Here is an 8,492-nt window from a genome sequence, read left to right as displayed (position 1 = left end):
CAACTTCAGTATGCCCTCAAATAAAAACAATCAAGCTAATGACAGGCATATACATACCCAAGAGTAAAAAAGTATTTATTTCAATATCTGAACTATTCTATAGAATATGTCCAGCTTTTAACAAAAACATACAAAGCATATGAAAATGCAAAAAAGTTTGAAAAGGCAACATAATCATCAAAACCAGAGTTAAATATGACATTAATGTTGGAAATATCAGACAAGGGATTTAAAATAACTATACTATGTTAATGGCTCTTAATGAAAAGGTATACCATTGGAAAAGACTGATGCTGGGAGGGATTGGGGGCAAGAGGAGAAGGGGATGACAGAGGATGAGATGGCTGGATGGCATCACTGACTCGATGGACGTGATTCTCAGTGAACTCCGGGAGTTGGTGATGGACAGGGAGGCCTGGCGTGCTGCGATTCATGGGGTTGCAAAGAGTCGGACACGACTGAGCAACTGATCTGATCTGATCTGATCTGATACCACATGTAAGATCAGATAGATATCTTCCTGAGGGAAAGAGAAACTGCAATCAAACTAAAAAGAAAGGGAACTAAAACTAAAATCAAACAGAAATGCTAGGAATATAAAATAAAAACAGAGATGAAGACTGCCTTCAGTGGATTCATCAGTACACTTTACACAGTCAAGGAAAAGATCAGTGAACTCACAGGTAAGTCAATAAAATTACTCAATCTGAAATACAAAGAGAAAAAGTGAAAGCAGAGGGAGTATCTATGAGCTGTGGGACAATATCAACAGTCTAACATCTATAGAATCCTAGAAGGAGCAGAGAGCAAACGGGGCCAAAGTATGACTTGAAAAAAATAATGGCTGAGAATTTTCCAAAGTTAGTGGCAAGACACTAAACTATAGATATAAGAAGCTCAGAAAAGCATTTAGTTTAGGAGGGGTAAGGGAACACCTATATATCATATCCGACTCTTCGTGACCCCACAGACTGTAGCCTACCAGGCTCCATCCGTCCATGGGATATTCCAGGCAAGAATACTGAAGTGGGTTGCCATTGCCTTCTCCAGAGGATCTTCCCGACCCAGGGATCAAACCCAGGTCTACCCACATTGTAGGCAGATGCTTTACCGTCTGAGCCATCAGGGAAGCCTATATATCATATTTAAATTGTTAAAACCCAGAGACAAAAGGAAAATCTTGCAGAGAAAAAAAAGACATATTACCTATAGAGAATCAATGATAAAAACTACAGTAGACTTCTCATCAGAAATCATGTGGGAAAATAGACAATAGTGATACCTTTCAAGTATTGGAAGAAAGAGAAACAGAAAGACTACCAATTTAGAACTCCATACCTAGTAAAGTATAATCCAAAAATTAAAGAGAAATAAATTATTTTCTCAAACAAGCAAAAAACTAGTGATGTTTTTAAAATTAATGAGTATATGACTATCTCTAAAAGAAATACTCAAAGTTATTCAGGCAGCGAGGATGTAAGAAATTTAGATTTACACAAAATATGAAGAGCATTGGAAAAGGAATAAATTAAGGAAATTATGTTTTTCTTAACTTTTACTGCTCTAGAGATGACTGTTTGGAGCGAAAGATAATAGTATATTTTCTGTTCATAGCACACGTAAATGTTAAAATCTATGCCAGCGCAACAAAGGATGACAGGAAGGGACTGGGAATACACTGTTAGAAAGAACTTACAGCGTGTGCGGTTCTCAGTCGCTCAGTCATGTCTGACTCTCAGCGACCTTTTGGACTGTAGCCCTTCAGGTTCCTCTGTCCATGGGATTTTTCAGGCAAGACTAATGCAGTGGATAGCCATTTCCTGCTCCAGGGAATCTTAAGGACTCAAGGACTGAACCGCATCTCCTGAGTCTCTTGCATCGCAAGCAGATTCTTTATACCACTGAGCTATCAGGGAAGCCCTACTAAGTGTGAGGGGAGTGTAGTATCATTAATATTTGAACATAAACTCAGTCTTCATCAAGGTAAGCAATGAAACAAACTTTCCCATATGTAAAAGAAAATAATTCACACAAAAATGTTCTAAGATCATAATGGATTTAAACTAGTAACAGAAAGAAATCTAGAAAATGCTCCAATATTTGAAAAGTATGCAACATACTTCTGAAAAGACTGAAAACACAAAATGTTGGCAAGGGTGTGGAGCAAAGAAATCCCTTTTATATACTGATGGTGGGGGTGTAAACTGACCCAAACTTGGAGAACTGCTTGGCAGTTTCTTAAATATTTTTCACATGAACCAGCATTTCAACTCCAAGTATTTGCCTAAACGGAATCAAAACATAAGTCTAGTAAAACCTGTAAAAATATTTTTATTGCAGCTTCATTAATAATAATTCCAAACCAGCATGTGTGTTCAGTGCTCAGTCACGAACGACTCTTTGTGATCGCATGGATTATAGCCCGCCAGGTTTCCCGGTTCCAAACTGGAAACAATCTAAATATGTACCAAAAGGAAGGAAGATAGATAAATAGCTACATATTATACAAAGCAACACCAGTAGGTAATAAAAAAAGAGAATTACCTACTGTTCCATGCAACTACAGAGATAAATCTCTCAAAAAAAAAAAAAAATAGCATAAGGTGGCTCAGTGGTAAAGAATCTGCCTGCAATGCAGGAGATATACAGGTTCGATCCCTGGGTCAGGAAGATCCCCTGGAGAAGGAGGTAGCAACCCACTCCAGTGTTTTTGCCTGGGAAATCCCATGGACAGAGGAGCCTGGCAGGCTACAGTCCATGGGGTTGCAAAAGAGTCAGACACGACTTAGCAATGAAAACAAGTAAACACATATTGGGTGGTTCCATTTGAAGTTCAAGAACATATTATACTCTTAGCGACAGAAACAGAGGAGTGTTTGCCTGTGGGTGATAGAGACTGATGGAATGGAGGATGAGGCAACTTTCTGGGTTAGAGGAGTATTCTTTGATTGGGGTGTCAGTTATATATTTGTGTGAATTTGTCAGACTCCCTAAAGTACACAATTACTGGCTGTGAATCTGTGTAAACTTTACCTGAAATAATAAAAGAAGTTTTAAAATTTCTTTAGCAGATAATATTACAGTATTAGCAAATAGACAATAAATTCTTAATAATATGTACAAAAACACCTTAAAAGAAACTAAAGTTCATCATCACTTTGTTTTTCCCTCAAATAAATTAAATTTCAAAGGCAATATAATTTAAAGTTTCTTAGTACTAAAATTAGTTTAAAGTCATTATAAAGACCTGGCAAAATTTTAGATTTTAGAATGCTTAAGCAATGGACAAAAATATAATTTATCATCTTGTATATTTTCAATTTGGAGAAGGAAATGGCAACACACTCCAGTGTTCTTGCCTGGAGAATCCCAAGGAGGGAGAAGCCTGGTGGGATGCCGTCTATGGGGTCGCACAGAGTCAGACACGACTGAAGCAACAATTATCCATCTTCATTTGATGTTATGATTACCATAATTAATCAAGATTTACTTAATTGTAAATAAAAAATACCCAAAATTACAGCTTACACAAACTTACTTTTTGATTTCTATCAATTTTCAAAGAATACTCTGGGAAGAAGGTATATCTTCAGAATCTACTAAAAATCGAATATTTATTTATGACTGCCAACATTTATTTTTATAGCAGATTTTTGTCCCTTCATAGAATTGTTTTTTAATGGGGCACTGAGTGATGGATACTATCATTTTAGAATTCTTTTTTTTTTTTCTTTACTTTTGGTTATTCATCTGATCACAAGAAATCTGTTAACTTTCTTTTTGTAATACTTGATGGGGCACTGCTTCATGTATTAAAAATGGATGACTTCCCAAAGTGCAGTATGTCGTTACTTCTTGGCTAGTTTCCCATGTGGGAAAATAAGTGTTCATAATTATCTGAAGAAGAGTGTTTGCATATTACTCCTTAAGCATATAATTATCTCATATTTTGGGAAGCATTTTATGTGTAGGCCTACAGCCTACTGTATGTTTTCTTTAAAAGGCAAAGTAGCTAAAAATGAATGTGTGGAAAATGTGACAGTCATACCATGCTAGCTGTATTTGTTACTATGCCACTATATGATTTAAAAGCCACTAATGCGAAAGGAAAGTGCATGGTACTTGCTGTGTGTTTCTAATTGGCACAATTTGCTAATACAGTCCTTGACGCCAGAATTCTGTTGTTCACATATCTGATTTAATATAATTAAATGGCAGGCACTTTTTCCTTGCAATTTTGGAACACCAGAACAAACAGAAAGAAAGGCTATGCCCATGAATACTAATTAATAGCAGTTCTTGCTAAATATAAATTGCCTTCCTCAAAGGCAACTATGATAAATATACTATTAAAAATGAATGCATGGAAAAGCCATTTTCTAGAATAGAATTGTATCAAGATTTTCTCTGATTCTTTCCTTCAGCCCCCAAGTGTACAGCAGCTCGAGCTTTGGAACTTTGATTAAACAACACCTTTTCTCATCCCTCACCTAATTCAGAAGAATCAATATCCATGCTGACTTTTAACGATTGGGAAGCTGCTCAAAAAAGCAGGTGACACCTGAGTTCTGAGCTGAGACACACCCACGCCTCTCCATATATAGTCCTGTCTTTCTCCCGTTTCCTTTCTCCCCACTCGATTGTCTGACCCCAAACCCTTAATGACAAGGATTTTTCTTGATGAGGAAGACTCCTCAGTGCAACCCTAAATTCACTCGTTCATCCATTCATTCATCCACCAAGGACTTATTGAGCATCTACTAGGTGTCAGAGACCATGTTAAATAATAGGAATAAAATATTAACCAAGATATCCTATACCTTCAAGAAGTTTATAGCTTTAGTGTGTGCCAAGTCGCTTCAGTTGTCTTTGACATTTTGCAACCCTGTGAATGGCAGCCCACAAGATTCCTCTGTCCATGGGATTCTCCAGACAAGAATACTGGAGTGAGTTGCCACTGCCCTCCTCTAGGGGATCTTCCCAAAACAGGAATCGAACCCACATCTCTTACATCCCGCCAGTGGCGGGTTCTTTACCACTAGTGCCACCTGGGAGGCCCTTATAGTTTAGTGAGAGAAAGTAGATCAATTATTACAATATAGAATGAGAAGTACCACACTGGGGTGCTATGAGAAAGCTTTGCTATAAAAGGAGAGCATTTCAGGTAGAAAACTAACTACAAGTGACAAAGCTGCTGCTCGCCCCACTCTACAACACTGTTTTGTAATATTATATTTGTAAATGGATGTGAAAAGTTAAGTCATGAGAAACAGTAACACTTCCTCCTCCTGAAACATCTAGGAAATTTCTATCTAAATACTGCTGAAAGTCCATCTTTAACCTGTGTCTTGAAAATTGGCTTCTTCCTCAAAGAATTATTTACCATATTATTTGCATAGTGATACTCTTTCTTGTCAGAAGATTTGGTATGTTTTCTTTGTCATACAATGAGAAATATGCTCTTATTTGACTTGGCAATCTGCAAGCCCAGAGCTATATTTAAAGCTAAATCGTTGGACCTTGTCATATGCTCCTGTTACAAGCTTTTTTTCATCAACCACGTTTTGTTGAAGAATATGTTTCTTGACCTCTCTAACTTTATTTCCAACCATTCTGCTATGCTCTGTGTCACCTCAGATCATCTTTTTATAAGTATGTATATATTGTAAACACTTATTTCCTTAGTAAATTCCTACCAGATATTGTCACTTGGGTCTTGATACAATGTTACTGAAAATTTGTTGTTGTTCAGTCCCTCATTCCTTTCCAACTCTTTGCAACCCCATGGACTGCAGCATGCCAGGCTTCCCAGTCCTTCACCATATCCTGGAGCTTGCTCAAACTCATGTCCATCGAGTTGGTGATGCCATCCGACCATCTCATCCTCTGTTGTCCCCTTCTCCTCCTGCCTTCAATCTTTCCCAGCCTTCAGTCTTTCCCAGCCTTCAGTCTTTTCTAATGAAAAGAAAAAAAAAAAAGAGAGAGACTGAGAATTAGATTACTTAATATACTTGAAATAAAATGCACATTCTCCTAATTATTCATTCCTAGTTTTCAAAAGTCACAAAGATAGTTTGTGAGCAACAATATGGCATTCATAAAACATATAAAGTCATTATTCTTTGCTTATCAAAAAGACAGCAATACTTTACACTGATAGTCTTTATTAAAAATCAGCATTACTGCATTCATGAGGAAGCTTGCATTAGGAAAGTTTTAAAAAAATACAGTTTGCTAAAAAGCACTCTATATTTCTACAACAAAATTTGTTTCCATACACATAGTTATAGTATTAATCCATGCCATGGGTGAGTGGTCTGTAAGTGTTAGGTTATATTTCATAATATATTTTCATTTCCAAAATAAAAGAAATATTCAGTATAAATTTTGAAATGTGTCCCCGGTCCTGATCATTTTTTCCCCCACTTTTTATTATTCAAGATAATATTTTAGTTTAAAACCTGGAGAAGTTAAAGGAGCATCCTTAAAATGAAGAATCAGTCTGTGCCACAGCTTTTTGAGAATAAACTGTTCTAGGAGATCCTAGTGGAACAAAACACTCACAGCAATTACAGGACAAACAGTACTTTCATCAGCGTGCTTGCTGCCACAAATAAATTGAAGGTCCAAATGGCATACACAATCCAAAATTAGAGTAAAGCTTTTTCAAAATCATAGTCTAAGATAAGGAAGAATGATGCTTATCTTCAAAGAATAAAACTGATTTAAAAAAATACAGCTAGAAGCACGTTAAATAAACAGCATAGGACTTAGAGCCTTTTTATATTTGATTTAGTCCTCATCACACATTCACCATTAATCATTCCCCCTCCTCCTTTTTCCTTCCTTTCCTTTTTTCCCTTCATTCTTGCCTTCTTTTCTTCTTCCTCCCCGTATTCTTATATATGTTGGATTTACAGATGCATAAATAATACAAGAATAATAATTCAATAGTCAATGTCATTATGACTTCACATTTTGAACTGATTCGAGTGTGCCTGCTTTATATTTTTCCCTCATTAGATAAGGGTCAGACCCTTTCAGGTTTTATAAATTTCTAACCACGTCCATAGCTAAGACTTAACAGGCAAATGCAAATCAATTCTACTTAATACCGGAAATAAATACAGAGACTTAAGACTTGCCAAAAAAAAGTCAGAACAGTGTCCTGTCCCCCTTATTGATTTTATTCTCATTAATTTTAACAAGAAGACATTATTTGCAATGATTTGTTGTTTTATCAGACCCTCATTAGTAAGTAAGAAATATTTACCTTTATTCCACAGCATTTACCTTACTTATTTACATCTTTTCTGATTAATTTTCAAAGTTGCAGTTTGAAATAGATTTATTTTATTTGGTTATGTTGACATGTAATTTTCTTTATCCTGATATCATAAAAAAAACACTGGAAAATATGTTCAGTTGAAATAGTTGCCTATGGTCTTTCTGGAGGTTGAAGAGAAAATTTATATGCAGACTTTCCCATATAATCCCTAAAATACATTTATCAACAATTTTACTGATCGACAGCCAAAGGTTTATAAACCCACATGCTATTAATTTTTAAGCACCGGAGGAGACAACAGTGATAATATGAAAAAGAAAGAACTTATTAGTTTTTAATAGACCACTGGACAGCACAGATTTTGCATCCAACTATATATCCCGGGTTTCTCACCATGCTCTTCCAAACTGCTGCTCAATAAATAATAAAAGATTAAAACCTTAAACCTGGAAAACTTAGAAAAAAATATTAGAAAATTTTATTTGAGATTATAAAAATCCTCAGATGATTTACTTGAAGAGACACCTTCATTGCCTCCATGCGCGAGGACTAATGATGGCCCGGGGACTCGGATTGGCGAGGAGCTGTGCTGGGAAACATAGTCAGAGGTAGGTGATAAAGCAGACCCTCCACATGCCTCTCTCACTGTCACCCACATATCTTTTTACCATTTGTTACAATAAAGTGATGGTCCATATACATATTTATATACTTGGACCGTTACAACCCTGATTTTCTCTTTTCCAAGACAAGTCTTTTTGTTCTAAGCAACCCAGTTTCTAGGCAGGGTGACTGCAATGAGTTTTGTGTCTTGAGCTTAAACAAAATAAAATAAGATTCTAATTAAAGGACCTGCTCTGAGGCTACTGACATCTTCAGCGACAAGATTTCACAATCATTTTGGCTCTGTCTAGACCCGCTCTGGCGCTCTATGCAAGGCTCTTTTAATTAGGATGTCATGTCTTTAGTAACCTGATACTTGTTTCTTCCCTCTCCTTCTAAAGGTAATGTATCTTTGATAGTTGCTCAGATACCTATTGGAATGAGATTGGATGTATCTTTTCTGTTGAATAAGACCTGAAGGTATATTTGCCCTAGTCGCAACCAGGAGATGAAGATGAGGACTGAGTTTCAATCGGGTCACTTTTATCCACTATAATAGCAAAAGAGTAAATATGCTAAAAAAATTATTGTCTGGAAAAAT

General features: G+C 36.2%; 1 long non-coding RNA gene across 1 annotated transcript; it reads right to left on the bottom strand.

Annotated features, from left to right (window-relative positions):
- Positions 1-2,315: 2,315 nt before the first annotated feature.
- LOC112586155 lies at positions 2,316-5,859 on the bottom strand. The gene is made up of 2 exons (XR_003110539.2): positions 5,697-5,859; positions 2,316-2,456 (listed from the first exon to the last, which is right to left on the bottom strand). It is a non-coding gene; the product is annotated as an uncharacterized LOC112586155 (long non-coding RNA).
- Positions 5,860-8,492: the final 2,633 nt, after the last annotated feature.

The sequence above is a fragment of the Bubalus bubalis genome, chromosome 7 (genome assembly GCF_019923935.1).
Source record: "Bubalus bubalis isolate 160015118507 breed Murrah chromosome 7, NDDB_SH_1, whole genome shotgun sequence".
Classification (NCBI taxonomy): domain Eukaryota; kingdom Metazoa; phylum Chordata; class Mammalia; order Artiodactyla; family Bovidae; genus Bubalus; species Bubalus bubalis.
Note: the sequence above shows the minus strand (reverse complement) of the source record. Positions and strands in the feature narration are given on the sequence as shown.